Source organism: Microcebus murinus, unplaced genomic scaffold (genome assembly GCF_040939455.1).
Source record: "Microcebus murinus isolate Inina unplaced genomic scaffold, M.murinus_Inina_mat1.0 scaf043_hap2_Mmur4.0, whole genome shotgun sequence".
NCBI lineage: Eukaryota > Metazoa > Chordata > Mammalia > Primates > Cheirogaleidae > Microcebus > Microcebus murinus.
Window position 1 is genome coordinate 46,615 of NW_027438989.1, and position 24,541 is coordinate 71,155.

The 24,541-nt window shown below is 62.6% G+C and overlaps 6 pseudogenes; all 6 read right to left on the reverse strand.

The window, feature by feature from the left end:
- Positions 1–1,578: 1,578 nt before the first annotated feature.
- Positions 1,579–1,697, reverse strand: LOC142868811 (uncharacterized; annotated as a pseudogene).
- Positions 1,698–5,535: 3,838 nt separating this feature from the next.
- LOC142868812 (uncharacterized) lies at positions 5,536–5,654 on the reverse strand (annotated as a pseudogene).
- Positions 5,655–9,483: 3,829 nt separating this feature from the next.
- LOC142868813 (uncharacterized) lies at positions 9,484–9,602 on the reverse strand (annotated as a pseudogene).
- Positions 9,603–13,447: 3,845 nt separating this feature from the next.
- Positions 13,448–13,566, reverse strand: LOC142868815 (uncharacterized; annotated as a pseudogene).
- A 3,829-nt stretch (positions 13,567–17,395) lies between these two features.
- LOC142868816 (uncharacterized) lies at positions 17,396–17,514 on the reverse strand (annotated as a pseudogene).
- Positions 17,515–21,346: 3,832 nt separating this feature from the next.
- LOC142868817 (uncharacterized) lies at positions 21,347–21,465 on the reverse strand (annotated as a pseudogene).
- Between the last annotated feature and the right edge of the window lie 3,076 nt (positions 21,466–24,541).

Genomic DNA, 24,541 nt, shown 5'->3' on the forward strand with positions numbered 1-24,541 from the left:
CTTGGAAGGCCCAGGCCACGGAGGAGCCCCGTCAGGCAGGGGCCGAGGACGGTGACGGCCCGGGCGGGGAGGAGCGTGTCAGGCAGGGGCAGAGGACGGTGACAGGTGATAGGCCGGGCGGGAAGGAGTCAGTCAGGCAGGGGCCGTGGAGGAGACGGGCTGGGTAAGGGTTAGGGTTAGTGTCAGGGCACAAGTCACAATCGCAAAGACCTGGAAGCCACCCGAGTGCCCATCGACCCACGAGTGGGTAAATAAAATGTGGCGCGTGGACACCACGGAGTGCTATTCGGCTATGAGGAGCAGCGGTGAGGGGGCACCTCTCGTGGTTCTCCTGGCCAGAGCTGGAACCCGTTCCAGTAAGCCAAGTATCCCAAGAATGGACACACGAGCACCACGTGCTCGCGCTCACCAGCAAATGGGTACGAACCCATGGACACCTAAGTGGACACAGAGGAATCACCTTCTTCGGGTGGGTGTCGGGCGGGTGGGGGGAGGGGATGGGCATACACATCCATTAGGAATGGGGTGGGTACGCACCGACTGGGGGATGGGCGCACTTGAAGCTCTGACCCGAGGGGGGAGGCTGGGAGAGGGCAACGCACCCGTCCTTAACATTGGTGCCCCCACAATATGCTGGAACAACATGAGGGGTAAATGAATAAGAACACGGGGGGGGGAGGGGGGCACGGGCAACACATGTCACCTTAATACTTGGACTCCCATCATCTGCTTGAAAAGAGAGAGAAAAGAAAATGCAATAATAGAGATAAGAGACACTTTTTAAAAATAATGAATCCGGCCGGGCGCTGTGGCTCACGCCTGTAATCCTAGCTCTTGGGAGGCCGAGGCGGGCGGATTGCTCAAGGTCAGGAGTTCAAAACCAGCCTGAGCAAGAGCGAGACCCCGTCTCTACTATAAATAGAAAGAAATTAATTGGCCAACTGATATATATATAAAAAATTAGCGGGGCATGGTGGCGCATGCCTGCAGTCCCAGCTACCCGGGAGGCTGAGGCAGAAGGATCACTCGAGCCCAGGAGTTTGAAGTTGCTGTGAGCTAGGCTGACGCCACGGCACTCACTCTAGCCTGGGCAACAAACCGAGACTCTGTCTCAAAAAAAAAAAAAAAAAAAATGAATCCGAAGAGAAAAGTAAAAGGAGGCCTGTGGAGCAGGTCTGGGTGTGACTCCGGATCCCCGAACATCAGGTGCCACCACCAAAGATTCCTACGTGTAGCCCATAGAACCCCAAAAGCAACGGGAGGAGTTCTGGTCACATACTCCCTCAAAATGACATCCTGGCCTTCTTCTGGAACTCCCTCCCCTCTCAGACTCTCAAGGTTTCCTCCAGCGTGTCGGCTCCCACAGAGCAGACCTTTGGTCTGAGACCTGACAGTCCAGAAGCCACGCATGCTGCCGCGTGGCGGCGGTGTCACGGCTCGGGACAAGAGGAGGCCCCACGGTGCGGGCTGGGGCGCCAGGCACCGCGGCGGGCGCTGAGGGTGGGGGTCACCCCCACCCCGGGCCGCCCCCGCACTCCCAGAAACGCGACAGAACCAGAGGCAAAAAAAAAAAGAAGAAGCCTACGGCACCCGGTATTCCCGGGCGGTCTCCCATCCAAGTTCTAACCAGGCCCGACCCTGCTTAGCTTCCGAGACCAGACGGGATCGGGCGCGTTCGGGGTGGTGTGGCCGTGGACGGCGGAGGGCGCCCCTGCCCCGCTCAAGAAGCCGAGCCTCTCTGCGCTTCCCCGCCGCCTCCTCCCGCCCCAGGCCCCGCGCCGGGTCGGGCCTGTTGAGTTCGCCGGCCGGGTCCCGCGGGCTCCGAGGGACGGGGGTGACGGGCGGGGCGGGCAGGGAGCGGCGGGCCGGGGTTGGGGGCTGTCTCTGTATACACACACACTCACACTCACACGCACTCACTCACTCACACTCACACAAGATGCGCCTCCACGGCTGGACCCGCCAAGGTGGAGCCCTTCCAGCCCCCCTCCTCTCCTCGCCTGGCCTCCTTCACCTCCCCGCCCCCCACCCCCAGCGCGCCGGGGCCGCTGACTGCGCACGGGCGGGAGGGGCGGGGCGCTCGCCCTTTGACCCCAGCCAGGGGCGGCCCTCCCCCACAACCCCTTTCAGCTGCGCCCCCCACCCTGTGGCCCGGCGGCCGCCTATTCCCCCGGGCCAGGGCTGGGGCACAGCGCACGGGGGAGGGGAGCCAGTGTATGGGGCGTCTCTCTCTCTCTCTCTCTCTCTCTCGGGATGTGTCCCATGGGTGGGGTGGGGTGGCGTGGTTTGTGGGGCGCTGAAGAAATCAGTCCCCTCCATCTCCTCCCTCTGGAAAACACCCAAGCCCTTGGAGAACTGCCCGCACCTCTACCTACCGTGGGGGCCGGGACCCTCCTCTGTGTCCTCCTGTGGCCCAGTCCAAGGGGCCTGGGCCTGGCCGGGGCTGCATTGGACCCCGACCACCCTGGCGTGTGGACTCGCTAAAAATTGGCGATTAGATATTGGATTCCAGCGTCATTGAGGTCATTTCACTAATGAGTGCACCGCAAAGAGTTTCCTAATCCATCTGTGAGGGTGGCAACCGAAAGAGAATTTTAGAGCTGACAGAATAGGCGAGGAAAGGCATAGGAGATTTCCACACCCAGTAAGGAAGCCTTTCCCGAAGTGGAAGAAAGAAAGGAGCAAACAGAGACACCGGTAGCCCGCCCGGATCAGAGTCTGCCCCTGAGAGAAAGTACCCTGACCAGGTTCACCCGTGGGTGGGTCGCGAGCTAGCGGCATTCAGAAGAGCGAGGCCCGCAGTCTGTGCAGAAGACACCTGCACTCGGGTGTGTGTGGCGGCACAATTCACAAGCAGCTCCAGATGTTAAACCAAGGAGAAGCCAGGGAGTTCCCAACGCCCCAGGTGTCCTCAGCCCACGACTGGCTGCTGTGGGAATGCGAAGCCCGGCTCCTTGTCTCAGAGCGGGGCAACCAGGAGGTGTGATGTCCACCCCGGGGTTCCCAGGAGGATCAGACTGAAGCTGGGACTTGGCCTGAAAGTGTCCCCTCGCATGGCCACCCCCTTCCCCTTCCTGCTCCTCTACTCCTGGTGCCCCTCCATCCAGGGGCCAGACCTTAAAGAGTCACCCGCAAGAGAATCCTGGTCCCAAAGGAGCCTTCTGGGGGACCCCTGCTGAGAGAGGTTGTGGGCATGGCCCGCTGGGGCTCTGCCCGACCCAGGGCTGAGAGATGCAACCTCCCAGCTCTGGGTCCCTGCAGGAAGTGTTGGCAAGCACAGGGCCAGTCCTCCAAAGGCCCAGGTGCAGGGAGCCCAGGCCAAGCAGCCTGTGGAAGAAGCCACATGCTGTGCCACCCCGGGGAACACGACTGCAGGCCCGGGCCCTTCCCACCTCCTCCTCCTCCTCCTCCTCCTCCTCCTCCTCCCACCCCGCCCCCGCCCCCGCCCCCACATGGCACAGGGCCCAGAGACACCTCAGACACTTGCTACCCAAAGTGCAAAGGGCATCAGTTGCTCCTCCAAACCCCCCCCCAGCCCAGCAGACCGCGTTGTCCAGCCAGCCCCCGGGCCTCCCTGGGGTGCCCAGCACAAAAGTGCAGACACCCACCGGACCCTCAATCTCAGTTTTCGGATGTTTTTGCCACTCTGAGGACCCGCAGGCCGGCTGGGCCTTCTGGCAGGACAGAGAGCCCCGGAATCCGACGTGGAGAGCTGGGTGTACGTCCCCATGAGGAGGCGGTCCCCACCTCCGCGGCTATCCCCTTGCGGGGAGCGGCAGCCGCGGGGCCTCAGAGAAGACACCAGGCTGGGCCCCCACGGCACAGCGGGAGCACGTCCCCCGCAGGCCACTTAGCGACGGCGGCCAGCCGGCGGACGGTTGGGTTGCGCGAGACGCTGCGGCCGCCCTGCTACCGGGTTCCTGGGAGGGCGTCCTGGAACCAGCGTCCACACCAAGCCCTTGGAAGGCCCAGGCCACGGAGGAGCCCCGTCAGGCAGGGGCCGAGGACGGTGACGGCCCGGGCGGGGAGGAGCGTGTCAGGCAGGGGCAGAGGACGGTGACAGGTGATAGGCCGGGCGGGAAGGAGTCAGTCAGGCAGGGGCCGTGGAGGAGACGGGCTGGGTAAGGGTTAGGGTTAGTGTCAGGGCACAAGTCACAATCGCAAAGACCTGGAAGCCACCCGAGTGCCCATCGACCCACGAGTGGGTAAATAAAATGTGGCGCGTGGACACCACGGAGTGCTATTCGGCTATGAGGAGCAGCGGTGAGGGGGCACCTCTCGTGGTTCTCCTGGCCAGAGCTGGAACCCGTTCCAGTAAGCCAAGTATCCCAAGAATGGACACACGAGCACCACGTGCTCGCGCTCACCAGCAAATGGGTACGAACCCATGGACACCTAAGTGGACACAGAGGAATCACCTTCTTCGGGTGGGTGTCGGGCGGGTGGGGGGAGGGGATGGGCATACACATCCATTAGGAATGGGGTGGGTACGCACCGACTGGGGGATGGGCGCACTTGAAGCTCTGACCCGAGGGGGGAGGCTGGGAGAGGGCAACGCACCCGTCCTTAACATTGGTGCCCCCACAATATGCTGGAACAACATGAGGGGTAAATGAATAAGAACACGGGGGGGGGAGGGGGGCACGGGCAACACATGTCACCTTAATACTTGGACTCCCATCATCTGCTTGAAAAGAGAGAGAAAAGAAAATGCAATAATAGAGATAAGAGACACTTTTTAAAAATAATGAATCCGGCCGGGCGCTGTGGCTCACGCCTGTAATCCTAGCTCTTGGGAGGCCGAGGCGGGCGGATTGCTCAAGGTCAGGAGTTCAAAACCAGCCTGAGCAAGAGCGAGACCCCGTCTCTACTATAAATAGAAAGAAATTAATTGGCCAACTGATATATATATAAAAAATTAGCGGGGCATGGTGGCGCATGCCTGCAGTCCCAGCTACCCGGGAGGCTGAGGCAGAAGGATCACTCGAGCCCAGGAGTTTGAAGTTGCTGTGAGCTAGGCTGACGCCACGGCACTCACTCTAGCCTGGGCAACAAACCGAGACTCTGTCTCAAAAAAAAAAAAAAAAAAATGAATCCGAAGAGAAAAGTAAAAGGAGGCCTGTGGAGCAGGTCTGGGTGTGACTCCGGATCCCCGAACATCAGGTGCCACCACCAAAGATTCCTACGTGTAGCCCATAGAACCCCAAAAGCAACGGGAGGAGTTCTGGTCACATACTCCCTCAAAATGACATCCTGGCCTTCTTCTGGAACTCCCTCCCCTCTCAGACTCTCAAGGTTTCCTCCAGCGTGTCGGCTCCCACAGAGCAGACCTTTGGTCTGAGACCTGACAGTCCAGAAGCCACGCATGCTGCCGCGTGGCGGCGGTGTCACGGCTCGGGACAAGAGGAGGCCCCACGGTGCGGGCTGGGGCGCCAGGCACCGCGGCGGGCGCTGAGGGTGGGGGTCACCCCCACCCCGGGCCGCCCCCGCACTCCCAGAAACGCGACAGAACCAGAGGCAAAAAAAAAAAGAAGAAGCCTACGGCACCCGGTATTCCCGGGCGGTCTCCCATCCAAGTTCTAACCAGGCCCGACCCTGCTTAGCTTCCGAGACCAGACGGGATCGGGCGCGTTCGGGGTGGTGTGGCCGTGGACGGCGGAGGGCGCCCCTGCCCCGCTCAAGAAGCCGAGCCTCTCTGCGCTTCCCCGCCGCCTCCTCCCGCCCCAGGCCCCGCGCCGGGTCGGGCCTGTTGAGTTCGCCGGCCGGGTCCCGCGGGCTCCGAGGGACGGGGGTGACGGGCGGGGCGGGCAGGGAGCGGCGGGCCGGGGTTGGGGGCTGTCTCTGTATACACACACACTCACACTCACACGCACTCACTCACTCACACTCACACAAGATGCGCCTCCACGGCTGGACCCGCCAAGGTGGAGCCCTTCCAGCCCCCCTCCTCTCCTCGCCTGGCCTCCTTCACCTCCCCGCCCCCCACCCCCAGCGCGCCGGGGCCGCTGACTGCGCACGGGCGGGAGGGGCGGGGCGCTCGCCCTTTGACCCCAGCCAGGGGCGGCCCTCCCCCACAACCCCTTTCAGCTGCGCCCCCCACCCTGTGGCCCGGCGGCCGCCTATTCCCCCGGGCCAGGGCTGGGGCACAGCGCACGGGGGAGGGGAGCCAGTGTATGGGGCGTCTCTCTCTCTCTCTCGGGATGTGTCCCATGGGTGGGGTGGGGTGGCGTGGTTTGTGGGGCGCTGAAGAAATCAGTCCCCTCCATCTCCTCCCTCTGGAAAACACCCAAGCCCTTGGAGAACTGCCCGCACCTCTACCTACCGTGGGGACCGGGACCCTCCTCTGTGTCCTCCTGTGGCCCAGTCCAAGGGGCCTGGGCCTGGCCGGGGCTGCATTGGACCCCGACCACCCTGGCGTGTGGACTCGCTAAAAATTGGCGATTAGATATTGGATTCCAGCGTCATTGAGGTCATTTCACTAATGAGTGCACCGCAAAGAGTTTCCTAATCCATCTGTGAGGGTGGCAACCGAAAGAGAATTTTAGAGCTGACAGAATAGGCGAGGAAAGGCATAGGAGATTTCCACACCCAGTAAGGAAGCCTTTCCCGAAGTGGAAGAAAGAAAGGAGCAAACAGAGACACCGGTAGCCCGCCCGGATCAGAGTCTGCCCCTGAGAGAAAGTACCCTGACCAGGTTCACCCGTGGGTGGGTCGCGAGCTAGCGGCATTCAGAAGAGGGAGGCCCGCAGTCTGTGCAGAAGACACCTGCACTCGGGTGTGTGTGGCGGCACAATTCACAAGCAGCTCCAGATGTTAAACCAAGGAGAAGCCAGGGAGTTCCCAACGCCCCAGGTGTCCTCAGCCCACGACTGGCTGCTGTGGGAATGCGAAGCCCGGCTCCTTGTCTCAGAGCGGGGCAACCAGGAGGTGTGATGTCCACCCCGGGGTTCCCAGGAGGATCAGACTGAAGCTGGGACTTGGCCTGAAAGTGTCCCCTCGCATGGCCACCCCCTTCCCCTTCCTGCTCCTCTACTCCTGGTGCCCCTCCATCCAGGGGCCAGACCTTAAAGAGTCACCCGCAAGAGAATCCTGGTCCCAAAGGAGCCTTCTGGGGGACCCCTGCTGAGAGAGGTTGTGGGCATGGCCCGCTGGGGCTCTGCCCGACCCAGGGCTGAGAGATGCAACCTCCCAGCTCTGGGTCCCTGCAGGAAGTGTTGGCAAGCACAGGGCCAGTCCTCCAAAGGCCCAGGTGCAGGGAGCCCAGGCCAAGCAGCCTGTGGAAGAAGCCACATGCTGTGCCACCCCGGGGAACACGACTGCAGGCCCGGGCCCTTCCCACCTCCTCCTCCTCCTCCTCCTCCTCCTCCTCCTCCCACCCCGCCCCCGCCCCCGCCCCCACATGGCACAGGGCCCAGAGACACCTCAGACACTTGCTACCCAAAGTGCAAAGGGCATCAGTTGCTCCTCCAAACCCCCCCCCAGCCCAGCAGACCGCGTTGTCCAGCCAGCCCCCGGGCCTCCCTGGGGTGCCCAGCACAAAAGTCCAGACACCCACCGGACCCTCAATCTCAGTTTTCGGATGTTTTTGCCACTCTGAGGACCCGCAGGCCGGCTGGGCCTTCTGGCAGGACAGAGAGCCCCGGAATCCGACGTGGAGAGCTGGGTGTACGTCCCCATGAGGAGGCGGTCCCCACCTCCGCGGCTATCCCCTTGCGGGGAGCGGCAGCCGCGGGGCCTCAGAGAAGACACCAGGCTGGGCCCCCACGGCACAGCGGGAGCACGTCCCCCGCAGGCCACTTAGCGACGGCGGCCAGCCGGCGGACGGTTGGGTTGCGCGAGACGCTGCGGCCGCCCTGCTACCGGGTTCCTGGGAGGGCGTCCTGGAACCAGCGTCCACACCAAGCCCTTGGAAGGCCCAGGCCACGGAGGAGCCCCGTCAGGCAGGGGCCGAGGACGGTGACGGCCCGGGCGGGGAGGAGCGTGTCAGGCAGGGGCAGAGGACGGTGACAGGTGATAGGCCGGGCGGGAAGGAGTCAGTCAGGCAGGGGCCGTGGAGGAGACGGGCTGGGTAAGGGTTAGGGTTAGTGTCAGGGCACAAGTCACAATCGCAAAGACCTGGAAGCCACCCGAGTGCCCATCGACCCACGAGTGGGTAAATAAAATGTGGCGCGTGGACACCACGGAGTGCTATTCGGCTATGAGGAGCAGCGGTGAGGGGGCACCTCTCGTGGTTCTCCTGGCCAGAGCTGGAACCCGTTCCAGTAAGCCAAGTATCCCAAGAATGGACACACGAGCACCACGTGCTCGCGCTCACCAGCAAATGGGTACGAACCCATGGACACCTAAGTGGACACAGAGGAATCACCTTCTTCGGGTGGGTGTCGGGCGGGTGGGGGGAGGGGATGGGCATACACATCCATTAGGAATGGGGTGGGTACGCACCGACTGGGGGATGGGCGCACTTGAAGCTCTGACCCGAGGGGGGAGGCTGGGAGAGGGCAACGCACCCGTCCTTAACATTGGTGCCCCCACAATATGCTGGAACAACATGAGGGGTAAATGAATAAGAACACGGGGGGGGGGAGGGGGGCACGGGCAACACATGTCACCTTAATACTTGGACTCCCATCATCTGCTTGAAAAGAGAGAGAAAAGAAAATGCAATAATAGAGATAAGAGACACTTTTTAAAAATAATGAATCCGGCCGGGCGCTGTGGCTCACGCCTGTAATCCTAGCTCTTGGGAGGCCGAGGCGGGCGGATTGCTCAAGGTCAGGAGTTCAAAACCAGCCTGAGCAAGAGCGAGACCCCGTCTCTACTATAAATAGAAAGAAATTAATTGGCCAACTGATATATATATAAAAAATTAGCGGGGCATGGTGGCGCATGCCTGCAGTCCCAGCTACCCGGGAGGCTGAGGCAGAAGGATCACTCGAGCCCAGGAGTTTGAAGTTGCTGTGAGCTAGGCTGACGCCACGGCACTCACTCTAGCCTGGGCAACAAACCGAGACTCTGTCTCAAAAAAAAAAAAAAAAAAATGAATCCGAAGAGAAAAGTAAAAGGAGGCCTGTGGAGCAGGTCTGGGTGTGACTCCGGATCCCCGAACATCAGGTGCCACCACCAAAGATTCCTACGTGTAGCCCATAGAACCCCAAAAGCAACGGGAGGAGTTCTGGTCACATACTCCCTCAAAATGACATCCTGGCCTTCTTCTGGAACTCCCTCCCCTCTCAGACTCTCAAGGTTTCCTCCAGCGTGTCGGCTCCCACAGAGCAGACCTTTGGTCTGAGACCTGACAGTCCAGAAGCCACGCATGCTGCCGCGTGGCGGCGGTGTCACGGCTCGGGACAAGAGGAGGCCCCACGGTGCGGGCTGGGGCGCCAGGCACCGCGGCGGGCGCTGAGGGTGGGGGTCACCCCCACCCCGGGCCGCCCCCGCACTCCCAGAAACGCGACAGAACCAGAGGCAAAAAAAAAAAGAAGAAGCCTACGGCACCCGGTATTCCCGGGCGGTCTCCCATCCAAGTTCTAACCAGGCCCGACCCTGCTTAGCTTCCGAGACCAGACGGGATCGGGCGCGTTCGGGGTGGTGTGGCCGTGGACGGCGGAGGGCGCCCCTGCCCCGCTCAAGAAGCCGAGCCTCTCTGCGCTTCCCCGCCGCCTCCTCCCGCCCCAGGCCCCGCGCCGGGTCGGGCCTGTTGAGTTCGCCGGCCGGGTCCCGCGGGCTCCGAGGGACGGGGGTGACGGGCGGGGCGGGCAGGGAGCGGCGGGCCGGGGTTGGGGGCTGTCTCTGTATACACACACACTCACACTCACACGCACTCACTCACTCACACTCACACAAGATGCGCCTCCACGGCTGGACCCGCCAAGGTGGAGCCCTTCCAGCCCCCCTCCTCTCCTCGCCTGGCCTCCTTCACCTCCCCGCCCCCCACCCCCAGCGCGCCGGGGCCGCTGACTGCGCACGGGCGGGAGGGGCGGGGCGCTCGCCCTTTGACCCCAGCCAGGGGCGGCCCTCCCCCACAACCCCTTTCAGCTGCGCCCCCCACCCTGTGGCCCGGCGGCCGCCTATTCCCCCGGGCCAGGGCTGGGGCACAGCGCACGGGGGAGGGGAGCCAGTGTATGGGGCGTCTCTCTCTCTCTCTCTCTCTCTCTCTCTCTCTCGGGATGTGTCCCATGGGTGGGGTGGGGTGGCGTGGTTTGTGGGGCGCTGAAGAAATCAGTCCCCTCCATCTCCTCCCTCTGGAAAACACCCAAGCCCTTGGAGAACTGCCCGCACCTCTACCTACCGTGGGGGCCGGGACCCTCCTCTGTGTCCTCCTGTGGCCCAGTCCAAGGGGCCTGGGCCTGGCCGGGGCTGCATTGGACCCCGACCACCCTGGCGTGTGGACTCGCTAAAAATTGGCGATTAGATATTGGATTCCAGCGTCATTGAGGTCATTTCACTAATGAGTGCACCGCAAAGAGTTTCCTAATCCATCTGTGAGGGTGGCAACCGAAAGAGAATTTTAGAGCTGACAGAATAGGCGAGGAAAGGCATAGGAGATTTCCACACCCAGTAAGGAAGCCTTTCCCGAAGTGGAAGAAAGAAAGGAGCAAACAGAGACACCGGTAGCCCGCCCGGATCAGAGTCTGCCCCTGAGAGAAAGTACCCTGACCAGGTTCACCCGTGGGTGGGTCGCGAGCTAGCGGCATTCAGAAGAGCGAGGCCCGCAGTCTGTGCAGAAGACACCTGCACTCGGGTGTGTGTGGCGGCACAATTCACAAGCAGCTCCAGATGTTAAACCAAGGAGAAGCCAGGGAGTTCCCAACGCCCCAGGTGTCCTCAGCCCACGACTGGCTGCTGTGGGAATGCGAAGCCCGGCTCCTTGTCTCAGAGCGGGGCAACCAGGAGGTGTGATGTCCACCCCGGGGTTCCCAGGAGGATCAGACTGAAGCTGGGACTTGGCCTGAAAGTGTCCCCTCGCATGGCCACCCCCTTCCCCTTCCTGCTCCTCTACTCCTGGTGCCCCTCCATCCAGGGGCCAGACCTTAAAGAGTCACCCGCAAGAGAATCCTGGTCCCAAAGGAGCCTTCTGGGGGACCCCTGCTGAGAGAGGTTGTGGGCATGGCCCGCTGGGGCTCTGCCCGACCCAGGGCTGAGAGATGCAACCTCCCAGCTCTGGGTCCCTGCAGGAAGTGTTGGCAAGCACAGGGCCAGTCCTCCAAAGGCCCAGGTGCAGGGAGCCCAGGCCAAGCAGCCTGTGGAAGAAGCCACATGCTGTGCCACCCCGGGGAACACGACTGCAGGCCCGGGCCCTTCCCACCTCCTCCTCCTCCTCCTCCTCCTCCTCCTCCTCCCACCCCGCCCCCGCCCCCGCCCCCACATGGCACAGGGCCCAGAGACACCTCAGACACTTGCTACCCAAAGTGCAAAGGGCATCAGTTGCTCCTCCAAACCCCCCCCCAGCCCAGCAGACCGCGTTGTCCAGCCAGCCCCCGGGCCTCCCTGGGGTGCCCAGCACAAAAGTGCAGACACCCACCGGACCCTCAATCTCAGTTTTCGGATGTTTTTGCCACTCTGAGGACCCGCAGGCCGGCTGGGCCTTCTGGCAGGACAGAGAGCCCCGGAATCCGACGTGGAGAGCTGGGTGTACGTCCCCATGAGGAGGCGGTCCCCACCTCCGCGGCTATCCCCTTGCGGGGAGCGGCAGCCGCGGGGCCTCAGAGAAGACACCAGGCTGGGCCCCCACGGCACAGCGGGAGCACGTCCCCCGCAGGCCACTTAGCGACGGCGGCCAGCCGGCGGACGGTTGGGTTGCGCGAGACGCTGCGGCCGCCCTGCTACCGGGTTCCTGGGAGGGCGTCCTGGAACCAGCGTCCACACCAAGCCCTTGGAAGGCCCAGGCCACGGAGGAGCCCCGTCAGGCAGGGGCCGAGGACGGTGACGGCCCGGGCGGGGAGGAGCGTGTCAGGCAGGGGCAGAGGACGGTGACAGGTGATAGGCCGGGCGGGAAGGAGTCAGTCAGGCAGGGGCCGTGGAGGAGACGGGCTGGGTAAGGGTTAGGGTTAGTGTCAGGGCACAAGTCACAATCGCAAAGACCTGGAAGCCACCCGAGTGCCCATCGACCCACGAGTGGGTAAATAAAATGTGGCGCGTGGACACCACGGAGTGCTATTCGGCTATGAGGAGCAGCGGTGAGGGGGCACCTCTCGTGGTTCTCCTGGCCAGAGCTGGAACCCGTTCCAGTAAGCCAAGTATCCCAAGAATGGACACACGAGCACCACGTGCTCGCGCTCACCAGCAAATGGGTACGAACCCATGGACACCTAAGTGGACACAGAGGAATCACCTTCTTCGGGTGGGTGTCGGGCGGGTGGGGGGAGGGGATGGGCATACACATCCATTAGGAATGGGGTGGGTACGCACCGACTGGGGGATGGGCGCACTTGAAGCTCTGACCCGAGGGGGGAGGCTGGGAGAGGGCAACGCACCCGTCCTTAACATTGGTGCCCCCACAATATGCTGGAACAACATGAGGGGTAAATGAATAAGAACACGGGGGGGGGAGGGGGGCACGGGCAACACATGTCACCTTAATACTTGGACTCCCATCATCTGCTTGAAAAGAGAGAGAAAAGAAAATGCAATAATAGAGATAAGAGACACTTTTTAAAAATAATGAATCCGGCCGGGCGCTGTGGCTCACGCCTGTAATCCTAGCTCTTGGGAGGCCGAGGCGGGCGGATTGCTCAAGGTCAGGAGTTCAAAACCAGCCTGAGCAAGAGCGAGACCCCGTCTCTACTATAAATAGAAAGAAATTAATTGGCCAACTGATATATATATAAAAAATTAGCGGGGCATGGTGGCGCATGCCTGCAGTCCCAGCTACCCGGGAGGCTGAGGCAGAAGGATCACTCGAGCCCAGGAGTTTGAAGTTGCTGTGAGCTAGGCTGACGCCACGGCACTCACTCTAGCCTGGGCAACAAACCGAGACTCTGTCTCAAAAAAAAAAAAAAAAAATGAATCCGAAGAGAAAAGTAAAAGGAGGCCTGTGGAGCAGGTCTGGGTGTGACTCCGGATCCCCGAACATCAGGTGCCACCACCAAAGATTCCTACGTGTAGCCCATAGAACCCCAAAAGCAACGGGAGGAGTTCTGGTCACATACTCCCTCAAAATGACATCCTGGCCTTCTTCTGGAACTCCCTCCCCTCTCAGACTCTCAAGGTTTCCTCCAGCGTGTCGGCTCCCACAGAGCAGACCTTTGGTCTGAGACCTGACAGTCCAGAAGCCACGCATGCTGCCGCGTGGCGGCGGTGTCACGGCTCGGGACAAGAGGAGGCCCCACGGTGCGGGCTGGGGCGCCAGGCACCGCGGCGGGCGCTGAGGGTGGGGGTCACCCCCACCCCGGGCCGCCCCCGCACTCCCAGAAACGCGACAGAACCAGAGGCAAAAAAAAAAAGAAGAAGCCTACGGCACCCGGTATTCCCGGGCGGTCTCCCATCCAAGTTCTAACCAGGCCCGACCCTGCTTAGCTTCCGAGACCAGACGGGATCGGGCGCGTTCGGGGTGGTGTGGCCGTGGACGGCGGAGGGCGCCCCTGCCCCGCTCAAGAAGCCGAGCCTCTCTGCGCTTCCCCGCCGCCTCCTCCCGCCCCAGGCCCCGCGCCGGGTCGGGCCTGTTGAGTTCGCCGGCCGGGTCCCGCGGGCTCCGAGGGACGGGGGTGACGGGCGGGGCGGGCAGGGAGCGGCGGGCCGGGGTTGGGGGCTGTCTCTGTATACACACACACTCACACTCACACGCACTCACTCACTCACACTCACACAAGATGCGCCTCCACGGCTGGACCCGCCAAGGTGGAGCCCTTCCAGCCCCCCTCCTCTCCTCGCCTGGCCTCCTTCACCTCCCCGCCCCCCACCCCCAGCGCGCCGGGGCCGCTGACTGCGCACGGGCGGGAGGGGCGGGGCGCTCGCCCTTTGACCCCAGCCAGGGGCGGCCCTCCCCCACAACCCCTTTCAGCTGCGCCCCCCACCCTGTGGCCCGGCGGCCGCCTATTCCCCCGGGCCAGGGCTGGGGCACAGCGCACGGGGGAGGGGAGCCAGTGTATGGGGCGTCTCTCTCTCTCTCTCGGGATGTGTCCCATGGGTGGGGTGGGGTGGCGTGGTTTGTGGGGCGCTGAAGAAATCAGTCCCCTCCATCTCCTCCCTCTGGAAAACACCCAAGCCCTTGGAGAACTGCCCGCACCTCTACCTACCGTGGGGACCGGGACCCTCCTCTGTGTCCTCCTGTGGCCCAGTCCAAGGGGCCTGGGCCTGGCCGGGGCTGCATTGGACCCCGACCACCCTGGCGTGTGGACTCGCTAAAAATTGGCGATTAGATATTGGATTCCAGCGTCATTGAGGTCATTTCACTAATGAGTGCACCGCAAAGAGTTTCCTAATCCATCTGTGAGGGTGGCAACCGAAAGAGAATTTTAGAGCTGACAGAATAGGCGAGGAAAGGCATAGGAGATTTCCACACCCAGTAAGGAAGCCTTTCCCGAAGTGGAAGAAAGAAAGGAGCAAACAGAGACACCGGTAGCCCGCCCGGATCAGAGTCTGCCCCTGAGAGAAAGTACCCTGACCAGGTTCACCCGTGGGTGGGTCGCGAGCTAGCGGCATTCAGAAGAGGGAGGCCCGCAGTCTGTGCAGAAGACACCTGCACTCGGGTGTGTGTGGCGGCACAATTCACAAGCAGCTCCAGATGTTAAACCAAGGAGAAGCCAGGGAGTTCCCAACGCCCCAGGTGTCCTCAGCCCACGACTGGCTGCTGTGGGAATGCGAAGCCCGGCTCCTTGTCTCAGAGCGGGGCAACCAGGAGGTGTGATGTCCACCCCGGGGTTCCCAGGAGGATCAGACTGAAGCTGGGACTTGGCCTGAAAGTGTCCCCTCGCATGGCCACCCCCTTCCCCTTCCTGCTCCTCTACTCCTGGTGCCCCTCCATCCAGGGGCCAGACCTTAAAGAGTCACCCGCAAGAGAATCCTGGTCCCAAAGGAGCCTTCTGGGGGACCCCTGCTGAGAGAGGTTGTGGGCATGGCCCGCTGGGGCTCTGCCCGACCCAGGGCTGAGAGATGCAACCTCCCAGCTCTGGGTCCCTGCAGGAAGTGTTGGCAAGCACAGGGCCAGTCCTCCAAAGGCCCAGGTGCAGGGAGCCCAGGCCAAGCAGCCTGTGGAAGAAGCCACATGCTGTGCCACCCCGGGGAACACGACTGCAGGCCCGGGCCCTTCCCACCTCCTCCTCCTCCTCCTCCTCCTCCTCCTCCTCCCACCCCGCCCCCGCCCCCGCCCCCACATGGCACAGGGCCCAGAGACACCTCAGACACTTGCTACCCAAAGTGCAAAGGGCATCAGTTGCTCCTCCAAACCCCCCCCCAGCCCAGCAGACCGCGTTGTCCAGCCAGCCCACGGGCCTCCCTGGGGTGCCCAGCACAAAAGTGCAGACACCCACCGGACCCTCAATCTCAGTTTTCGGATGTTTTTGCCACTCTGAGGACCCGCAGGCCGGCTGGGCCTTCTGGCAGGACAGAGAGCCCCGGAATCCGACGTGGAGAGCTGGGTGTACGTCCCCATGAGGAGGCGGTCCCCACCTCCGCGGCTATCCCCTTGCGGGGAGCGGCAGCCGCGGGGCCTCAGAGAAGACACCAGGCTGGGCCCCCACGGCACAGCGGGAGCACGTCCCCCGCAGGCCACTTAGCGACGGCGGCCAGCCGGCGGACGGTTGGGTTGCGCGAGACGCTGCGGCCGCCCTGCTACCGGGTTCCTGGGAGGGCGTCCTGGAACCAGCGTCCACACCAAGCCCTTGGAAGGCCCAGGCCACGGAGGAGCCCCGTCAGGCAGGGGCCGAGGACGGTGACGGCCCGGGCGGGGAGGAGCGTGTCAGGCAGGGGCAGAGGACGGTGACAGGTGATAGGCCGGGCGGGAAGGAGTCAGTCAGGCAGGGGCCGTGGAGGAGACGGGCTGGGTAAGGGTTAGGGTTAGTGTCAGGGCACAAGTCACAATCGCAAAGACCTGGAAGCCACCCGAGTGCCCATCGACCCACGAGTGGGTAAATAAAATGTGGCGCGTGGACACCACGGAGTGCTATTCGGCTATGAGGAGCAGCGGTGAGGGGGCACCTCTCGTGGTTCTCCTGGCCAGAGCTGGAACCCGTTCCAGTAAGCCAAGTATCCCAAGAATGGACACACGAGCACCACGTGCTCGCGCTCACCAGCAAATGGGTACGAACCCATGGACACCTAAGTGGACACAGAGGAATCACCTTCTTCGGGTGGGTGTCGGGCGGGTGGGGGGAGGGGATGGGCATACACATCCATTAGGAATGGGGTGGGTACGCACCGACTGGGGGATGGGCGCACTTGAAGCTCTGACCCGAGGGGGGAGGCTGGGAGAGGGCAACGCACCCGTCCTTAACATTGGTGCCCCCACAATATGCTGGAACAACATGAGGGGTAAATGAATAAGAACACGGGGGGGGGAGGGGGGCACGGGCAACACATGTCACCTTAATACTTGGACTCCCATCATCTGCTTGAAAAGAGAGAGAAAAGAAAATGCAATAATAGAGATAAGAGACACTTTTTAAAAATAATGAATCCGGCCGGGCGCTGTGGCTCACGCCTGTAATCCTAGCTCTTGGGAGGCCGAGGCGGGCGGATTGCTCAAGGTCAGGAGTTCAAAACCAGCCTGAGCAAGAGCGAGACCCCGTCTCTACTATAAATAGAAAGAAATTAATTGGCCAACTGATATATATATAAAAAATTAGCGGGGCATGGTGGCGCATGCCTGCAGTCCCAGCTACCCGGGAGGCTGAGGCAGAAGGATCACTCGAGCCCAGGAGTTTGAAGTTGCTGTGAGCTAGGCTGACGCCACGGCACTCACTCTAGCCTGGGCAACAAACCGAGACTCTGTCTCAAAAAAAAAAAAAAAAAAAATGAATCCGAAGAGAAAAGTAAAAGGAGGCCTGTGGAGCAGGTCTGGGTGTGACTCCGGATCCCCGAACATCAGGTGCCACCACCAAAGATTCCTACGTGTAGCCCATAGAACCCCAAAAGCAACGGGAGGAGTTCTGGTCACATACTCCCTCAAAATGACATCCTGGCCTTCTTCTGGAACTCCCTCCCCTCTCAGACTCTCAAGGTTTCCTCCAGCGTGTCGGCTCCCACAGAGCAGACCTTTGGTCTGAGACCTGACAGTCCAGAAGCCACGCATGCTGCCGCGTGGCGGCGGTGTCACGGCTCGGGACAAGAGGAGGCCCCACGGTGCGGGCTGGGGCGCCAGGCACCGCGGCGGGCGCTGAGGGTGGGGGTCACCCCCACCCCGGGCCGCCCCCGCACTCCCAGAAACGCGACAGAACCAGAGGCAAAAAAAAAAAGAAGAAGCCTACGGCACCCGGTATTCCCGGGCGGTCTCCCATCCAAGTTCTAACCAGGCCCGACCCTGCTTAGCTTCCGAGACCAGACGGGATCGGGCGCGTTCGGGGTGGTGTGGCCGTGGACGGCGGAGGGCGCCCCTGCCCCGCTCAAGAAGCCGAGCCTCTCTGCGCTTCCCCGCCGCCTCCTCCCGCCCCAGGCCCCGCGCCGGGTCGGGCCTGTTGAGTTCGCCGGCCGGGTCCCGCGGGCTCCGAGGGACGGGGGTGACGGGCGGGGCGGGCAGGGAGCGGCGGGCCGGGGTTGGGGGCTGTCTCTGTATACACACACACTCACACTCACACGCACTCACTCACTCACACTCACACAAGATGCGCCTCCACGGCTGGACCCGCCAAGGTGGAGCCCTTCCAGCCCCCCTCCTCTCCTCGCCTGGCCTCCTTCACCTCCCCGCCCCCCACCCCCAGCGCGCCGGGGCCGCTGACTGCGCACGGGCGGGAGGGGCGGGGCGCTCGCCCTTTGACCCCAGCCAGGGGCGGCCCTCCCCCACAACCCCTTTCAGCTGCGCCCCCCACCCTGTGGCCCGGCGGCCGCCTATTCCCCCGGGCCAGGGCTGGGGCACAGCGCACGGGGGAGGGGAGCCAGTGTATGGGGCGTCTCTCTCTCTCTCTCGGGATGTGTCCCATGGGTGGGGTGGGGTGGCGTGGTTTGTGGGGCGCTGAAGAAATCAGTCCCCTCCATCTCCTCCCTCTGGAAAACACCCAAGCCCTTGGAGAACTGCCCGCACCTCTACCTACCGTGGGGACCGGGACCCTCCTCTGTGTCCTCCTGTGGCCCAGTCCAAGGGGCCTGGGCCTGGCCGGGGCTGCATTGGACCCCGACCACCCTGGCGTGTGGACTCGCTAAAAATTGGCGATTAGATATTGGATTCCAGCGTCATTGAGGTCATTTCACTAATGAGTGCACCGCAAAGAGTTTCCTAATCCATCTGTGAGGGTGGCAACCGAAAGAGAATTTTAGAGCTGACAGAATAGGCGAGGAAAGGCATAGGAGATTTCCACACCCAGTAAGGAAGCCTTTCCCGAAGTGGAAGAAAGAAAGGAGCAAACAGAGACACCGGTAGCCCGCCCGGATCAGAGTCTGCCCCTGAGAGAAAGTACCCTGACCAGGTTCACCCGTGGGTGGGTCGCGAGCTAGCGGCATTCAGAAGAGGGAGGCCCGCAGTCTGTGCAGAAGACACCTGCACTCGGGTGTGTGTGGCGGCACAATTCACAAGCAGCTCCAGATGTTAAACCAAGGAGAAGCCAGGGAGTTCCCAACGCCCCAGGTGTCCTCAGCCCACGACTGGCTGCTGTGGGAATGCGAAGCCCGGCTCCTTGTCTCAGAGCGGGGCAACCAGGAGGTGTGATGTCCACCCCGGGGTTCCCAGGAGGATCAGACTGAAGCTGGGACTTGGCCTGAAAGTGTCCCCTCGCATGGCCACCCCCTTCCCCTTCCTGCTCCTCTACTCCTGGTGCCCCTCCATCCAGGGGCCAGACCTTAAAGAGTCACCCGCAAGAGAATCCTGGTCCCAAAGGAGCCTTCTGGGGGACCCCTGCTGAGAGAGGTTGTGGGCATGGCCCGCTGGGGCTCTGCCCGACCCAGGGCTGAGAGATGCAACCTCCCAGCTCTGGGTCCCTGCAGGAAGTGTTGGCAAGAAGCACAGGGCCAGTCCTCCAAAGGCCCAGGTGCAGGGAGCCCAGGCCAAGCAGCCTGTGGAAGAAGCCACATGCTGTGCCACCCCGGGGAACACGACTGCAGGCCCGGGCCCTTCCCACCTCCTCCTCCTCCTCCTCCTCCTCCTCCTCCTCCCACCCCGCCCCCGCCCCCGCCCCCACATGGCACAGGGCCCAGAGACACCTCAGACACTTGCTACCCAAAGTGCAAAGGGCATCAGTTGCTCCTCCAAACCCCCCCCCAGCCCAGCAGACCGCGTTGTCCAGCCAGCCCACGGGCCTCCCTGGGGTGCCCAGCACAAAAGTGCAGACACCCACCGGACCCTCAATCTCAGTTTTCGGATGTTTTTGCCACTCTGAGGACCCGCAGGCCGGCTGGGCCTTCTGGCAGGACAGAGAGCCCCGGAATCCGACGTGGAGAGCTGGGTGTACGTCCCCATGAGGAGGCGGTCCCCACCTCCGCGGCTATCCCCTTGCGGGGAGCGGCAGCCGCGGGGCCTCAGAGAAGACACCAGGCTGGGCCCCCACGGCACAGCGGGAGCACGTCCCCCGCAGGCCACTTAGCGACGGCGGCCAGCCGGCGGACGGTTGGGTTGCGCGAGACGCTGCGGCCGCCCTGCTACCGGGTTCCTGGGAGGGCGTCCTGGAACCAGCGTCCACACCAAGCCCTTGGAAGGCCCAGGCCACGGAGGAGCCCCGTCAGGCAGGGGCCGAGGACGGTGACGGCCCGGGCGGGGAGGAGCGTGTCAGGCAGGGGCAGAGGACGGTGACAGGTGATAGGCCGGGCGGGAAGGAGTCAGTCAGGCAGGGGCCGTGGAGGAGACGGGCTGGGTAAGGGTTAGGGTTAGTGTCAGGGCACAAGTCACAATCGCAAAGACCTGGAAGCCACCCGAGTGCCCATCGACCCACGAGTGGGTAAATAAAATGTGGCGCGTGGACACCACGGAGTGCTATTCGGCTATGAGGAGCAGCGGTGAGGGGGCACCTCTCGTGGTTCTCCTGGCCAGAGCTGGAACCCGTTCCAGTAAGCCAAGTATCCCAAGAATGGACACACGAGCACCACGTGCTCGCGCTCACCAGCAAATGGGTACGAACCCATGGACACCTAAGTGGACACAGAGGAATCACCTTCTTCGGGTGGGTGTCGGGCGGGTGGGGGGAGGGGATGGGCATACACATCCATTAGGAATGGGGTGGGTACGCACCGACTGGGGGATGGGCGCACTTGAAGCTCTGACCCGAGGGGGGAGGCTGGGAGAGGGCAACGCACCCGTCCTTAACATTGGTGCCCCCACAATATGCTGGAACAACATGAGGGGTAAATGAATAAGAACACGGGGGGGGGAGGGGGGCACGGGCAACACATGTCACCTTAATACTTGGACTCCCATCATCTGCTTGAAAAGAGAGAGAAAAGAAAATGCAATAATAGAGATAAGAGACACTTTTTAAAAATAATGAATCCGGCCGGGCGCTGTGGCTCACGCCTGTAATCCTAGCTCTTGGGAGGCCGAGGCGGGCGGATTGCTCAAGGTCAGGAGTTCAAAACCAGCCTGAGCAAGAGCGAGACCCCGTCTCTACTATAAATAGAAAGAAATTAATTGGCCAACTGATATATATATAAAAAATTAGCGGGGCATGGTGGCGCATGCCTGCAGTCCCAGCTACCCGGGAGGCTGAGGCAGAAGGATCACTCGAGCCCAGGAGTTTGAAGTTGCTGTGAGCTAGGCTGACGCCACGGCACTCACTCTAGCCTGGGCAACAAACCGAGACTCTGTCTCAAAAAAAAAAAAAAAAAAAATGAATCCGAAGAGAAAAGTAAAAGGAGGCCTGTGGAGCAGGTCTGGGTGTGACTCCGGATCCCCGAACATCAGGTGCCACCACCAAAGATTCCTACGTGTAGCCCATAGAACCCCAAAAGCAACGGGAGGAGTTCTGGTCACATACTCCCTCAAAATGACATCCTGGCCTTCTTCTGGAACTCCCTCCCCTCTCAGACTCTCAAGGTTTCCTCCAGCGTGTCGGCTCCCACAGAGCAGACCTTTGGTCTGAGACCTGACAGTCCAGAAGCCACGCATGCTGCCGCGTGGCGGCGGTGTCACGGCTCGGGACAAGAGGAGGCCCCACGGTGCGGGCTGGGGCGCCAGGCACCGCGGCGGGCGCTGAGGGTGGGGGTCACCCCCACCCCGGGCCGCCCCCGCACTCCCAGAAACGCGACAGAACCAGAGGCAAAAAAAAAAAGAAGAAGCCTACGGCACCCGGTATTCCCGGGCGGTCTCCCATCCAAGTTCTAACCAGGCCCGACCCTGCTTAGCTTCCGAGACCAGACGGGATCGGGCGCGTTCGGGGTGGTGTGGCCGTGGACGGCGGAGGGCGCCCCTGCCCCGCTCAAGAAGCCGAGCCTCTCTGCGCTTCCCCGCCGCCTCCTCCCGCCCCAGGCCCCGCGCCGGGTCGGGCCTGTTGAGTTCGCCGGCCGGGTCCCGCGGGCTCCGAGGGACGGGGGTGACGGGCGGGGCGGGCAGGGAGCGGCGGGCCGGGGTTGGGGGCTGTCTCTGTATACACACACACTCACACTCACACGCACTCACTCACTCACACTCACACAAGATGCGCCTCCACGGCTGGACCCGCCAAGGTGGAGCCCTTCCAGCCCCCCTCCTCTCCTCGCCTGGCCTCCTTCACCTCCCCGCCCCCCACCCCCAGCGCGCCGGGGCCGCTGACTGCGCACGGGCGGGAGGGGCGGGGCGCTCGCCCTTTGACCCCAGCCAGGGGCGGCCCTCCCCCACAACCCCTTTCAGCTGCGCCCCCCACCCTGTGGCCCGGCGGCCGCCTATTCCCCCGGGCCAGGGCTGGGGCACAGCGCACGGGGGAGGGGAGCCAGTGTATGGGGCGTCTCTCTCTCTCTCTCGGGATGTGTCCCATGGGTGGGGTGGGGTGGCGTGGTTTGTGGGGCGCTGAAGAAATCAGTCCCCTCCATCTCCTCCCTCTGGAAAACACCCAAGCCCTTGGAGAACTGCCCGCACCTCTACCTACCGTGGGGACCGGGACCCTCCTCTGTGTCCTCCTGTGGCCCAGTCCAAGGGGCCTGGGCCTGGCCGGGGCTGCATTGGACCCCGACCACCCTGGCGTGTGGACTCGCTAAAAATTGGCGATTAGATATTGGATTCCAGCGTCATTGAGGTCATTTCACTAATGAGTGCACCGCAAAGAGTTTCCTAATCCATCTGTGAGGGTGGCAACCGAAAGAGAATTTTAGAGCTGACAGAATAGGCGAGGAAAGGCATAGGAGATTTCCACACCCAGTAAGGAAGCCTTTCCCGAAGTGGAAGAAAGAAAGGAGCAAACAGAGACACCGGTAGCCCGCCCGGATCAGAGTCTGCCCCTGAGAGAAAGTACCCTGACCAGGTTCACCCGTGGGTGGGTCGCGAGCTAGCGGCATTCAGAAGAGGGAGGCCCGCAGTCTGTGCAGAAGACACCTGCACTCGGGTGTGTGTGGCGGCACAATTCACAAGCAGCTCCAGATGTTAAACCAAGGAGAAGCCAGGGAGTTCCCAACGCCCCAGGTGTCCTCAGCCCACGACTGGCTGCTGTGGGAATGCGAAGCCCGGCTCCTTGTCTCAGAGCGGGGCAACCAGGAGGTGTGATGTCCACCCCGGGGTTCCCAGGAGGATCAGACTGAAGCTGGGACTTGGCCTGAAAGTGTCCCCTCGCATGGCCACCCCCTTCCCCTTCCTGCTCCTCTACTCCTGGTGCCCCTCCATCCAGGGGCCAGACCTTAAAGAGTCACCCGCAAGAGAATCCTGGTCCCAAAGGAGCCTTCTGGGGGACCCCTGCTGAGAGAGGTTGTGGGCATGGCCCGCTGGGGCTCTGCCCGACCCAGGGCTGAGAGATGCAACCTCCCAGCTCTGGGTCCCTGCAGGAAGTGTTGGCAAGCACAGGGCCAGTCCTCCAAAGGCCCAGGTGCAGGGAGCCCAGGCCAAGCAGCCTGTGGAAGAAGCCACATGCTGTGCCACCCCGGGGAACACGACTGCAGGCCCGGGCCCTTCCCACCTCCTCCTCCTCCTCCTCCTCCTCCTCCTCCTCCCACCCCGCCCCCGCCCCCGCCCCCACATGGCACAGGGCCCAGAGACACCTCAGACACTTGCTACCCAAAGTGCAAAGGGCATCAGTTGCTCCTCCAAACCCCCCCCCAGCCCAGCAGACCGCGTTGTCCAGCCAGCCCACGGGCCTCCCTGGGGTGCCCAGCACAAAAGTGCAGACACCCACCGGACCCTCAATCTCAGTTTTCGGATGTTTTTGCCACTCTGAGGACCCGCAGGCCGGCTGGGCCTTCTGGCAGGACAGAGAGCCCCGGAATCCGACGTGGAGAGCTGGGTGTACGTCCCCATGAGGAGGCGGTCCCCACCTCCGCGGCTATCCCCTTGCGGGGAGCGGCAGCCGCGGGGCCTCAGAGAAGACACCAGGCTGGGCCCCCACGGCACAGCGGGAGCACGTCCCCCGCAGGCCACTTAGCGACGGCGGCCAGCCGGCGGACGGTTGGGTTGCGCGAGACGCTGCGGCCGCCCTGCTACCGGGTTCCTGGGAGGGCGTCCTGGAACCAGCGTCCACACCAAGCCCTTGGAAGGCCCAGGCCACGGAGGAGCCCCGTCAGGCAGGGGCCGAGGACGGTGACGGCCCGGGCGGGGAGGAGCGTGTCAGGCAGGGGCAGAGGACGGTGACAGGTGATAGGCCGGGCGGGAAGGAGTCAGTCAGGCAGGGGCCGTGGAGGAGACGGGCTGGGTAAGGGTTAGGGTTAGTGTCAGGGCACAAGTCACAATCGCAAAGACCTGGAAGCCACCCGAGTGCCCATCGACCCACGAGTGGGTAAATAAAATGTGGCGCGTGGACACCACGGAGTGCTATTCGGCTATGAGGAGCAGCGGTGAGGGGGCACCTCTCGTGGTTCTCCTGGCCAGAGCTGGAACCCGTTCCAGTAAGCCAAGTATCCCAAGAATGGACACACGAGCACCACGTGCTCGCGCTCACCAGCAAATGGGTACGAACCCATGGACACCTAAGTGGACACAGAGGAATCACCTTCTTCGGGTGGGTGTCGGGCGGGTGGGGGGAGGGGATGGGCATACACATCCATTAGGAATGGGGTGGGTACGCACCGACTGGGGGATGGGCGCACTTGAAGCTCTGACCCGAGGGGGGAGGCTGGGAGAGGGCAACGCACCCGTCCTTAACATTGGTGCCCCCACAATATGCTGGAACAACATGAGGGGTAAATGAATAAGAACACGGGGGGGGGAGGGGGGCACGGGCAACACATGTCACCTTAATACTTGGACTCCCATCATCTGCTTGAAAAGAGAGAGAAAAGAAAATGCAATAATAGAGATAAGAGACACTTTTTAAAAATAATGAATCCGGCCGGGCGCTGTGGCTCACGCCTGTAA